Source organism: Rhinolophus ferrumequinum, chromosome 2 (genome assembly GCF_004115265.2).
Source record: "Rhinolophus ferrumequinum isolate MPI-CBG mRhiFer1 chromosome 2, mRhiFer1_v1.p, whole genome shotgun sequence".
Classification (NCBI taxonomy): Eukaryota; Metazoa; Chordata; class Mammalia; order Chiroptera; family Rhinolophidae; genus Rhinolophus; species Rhinolophus ferrumequinum.
The window spans coordinates 51614240-51615938 of NC_046285.1; the positions used below are offsets into that span (position 1 = coordinate 51614240).

General features: G+C 52.4%; 1 pseudogene; it reads left to right on the forward strand.

Moving 5' to 3' along the window:
- Positions 1-368: 368 nt before the first annotated feature.
- Positions 369-996, forward strand: LOC117038555 (ferritin light chain-like; annotated as a pseudogene).
- The last annotated feature ends 703 nt before the right edge of the window (positions 997-1699 follow it).

The window sequence follows — 1699 nt, forward strand, 5'->3', positions numbered from 1 at the left end:
GGGCAAGCAGCAAGGCAGGCTCTGGATGCTGTGGTTCAATCTCCAGTGTTTCTCAATTTCTGTTTCTGCCTCTGGAACACCCTTGGACTAAAGTATCTCAGAAAGGTCAGGTGGGGTGGGAATGGGAGAGTTATTTAGGCCCTGTTATGCTGACTGGCCAGGTTGCCTCCTGAGTCCCTTTCCTTGCACCAGGTACTAAGGTACTAGGCTAGGGAGCTTACACACTCACCTAATCTACATTATACGTGTGATTATCTTCGTTTCAGACAAAGGACCTTGGCAGTCCCCTGGATCTGTCTCTTGCTTCAACAGTGTTTGGGTGGAACAGACCCAGGGATGCCCCTTCTTCCAGCCTCTGACCACCTTCCAGACTCTTCCAGTTGCAACCTTCAGAACCTTCTCATCCAGCCTCGGCCTCTGAGACCAGCCAACACTGTTTTTTGAGCTTAACTCTTCATTGCCGAGCAACCACGTGCTCCCAAGTTTGTCAGAATTATTCCACCAAAGTGGAGGCCACTGTCAACCACCTGGTCAACCTGCTCTGTGGGCCTCCTACACGTACCTCTCTCTAGGCTTCTATTTCTACCTCAGTGCGGTGGCTCTGGAGGGCAAGGGCCACTTCTTCCATGAATAGGCTGAGGAGAAGTGCGAGGGCACCAAGTGTCTCTTAAAGATGCAAAACCAGTGTGGCAGCTGCACCCTCTTCCAGGACTTGCAGAAGCCTTCCCAAGATGAGTGGGGTAAAACTCAGGATGCCATGGAAGCTGCCACAGTCATGGAGCAAAACCTGAACCAGGCCCTTTTGGATCTGTATGCCCTGGGTTCTGCCTGCACAGATCCCCACCTCTGTGACTTCTTGAAGAGCCACTTCCTAGGTAAGGAGGTGACACTCAACAAGAAGATGGGCGACCAGCTGAGTAACCTCTGCAGGCTGGTCAGCCCCAGGCTGGGCTGGGCGAGCATCTCTTTGAAAAGCTTCCCCTCAAGCATGATTAGGAGCCTTTGTTGCCCAGGGGCCTTTGAGGGCGCCCCCCTGGTGTTGGGCTTCTGCCTGAGCCTCTCCCTGCAACCACTAGGCAGCCTTCTAACCACCCTGGAGCCGTCTCCCATGCCATGGACTAAATTGAAACAATAAAGCGTTTTGTAGGGGGAACAAGGGGGGTGGGGGACTGAAGCTGCAAGAGACTAGATTACTTGACAGCATTATACAATCAGATTCAAAGTCAGGCCTATATGGCTCCAAAACTTGTGTTCTTTCTACCCAACCCAGAACGAAATTTCCAGCAAGCCGTGCTTCTTTCCCATTCCTCCAACGTCTCTGAGGTCCTTCCATCTCTAACAGGCATCCTCAGTGGGCTCCCTCCTTCAGGGGCTGACCACTCAGGGGCCTCTAGGTTTGCCCCTTCTTTCTCTGCTGCAGGAAAACAAGAGATCCAAAAGCGTCTTTTGTGTCCTATCATGTTCTTTTGTTGTACACCTAACCTCACAGAAAATAAACCCCAAAGCTGAAAACTCTAATTTGTGACATTCCTTGTGGTGGCATCCACTCTCCCGTGACGGCACTCAGCCTGAGAATCGGGTCAGGTTCTACCGTCAGCCTCCAGACCACGTTCCCAGCCCCAGGTGTCACAGAAGCCCTCACCCGGTCATTCTGTAAGTAGCTTGGCCACCTCGTGTTGTTGGCATCTGGGCAAGGCCC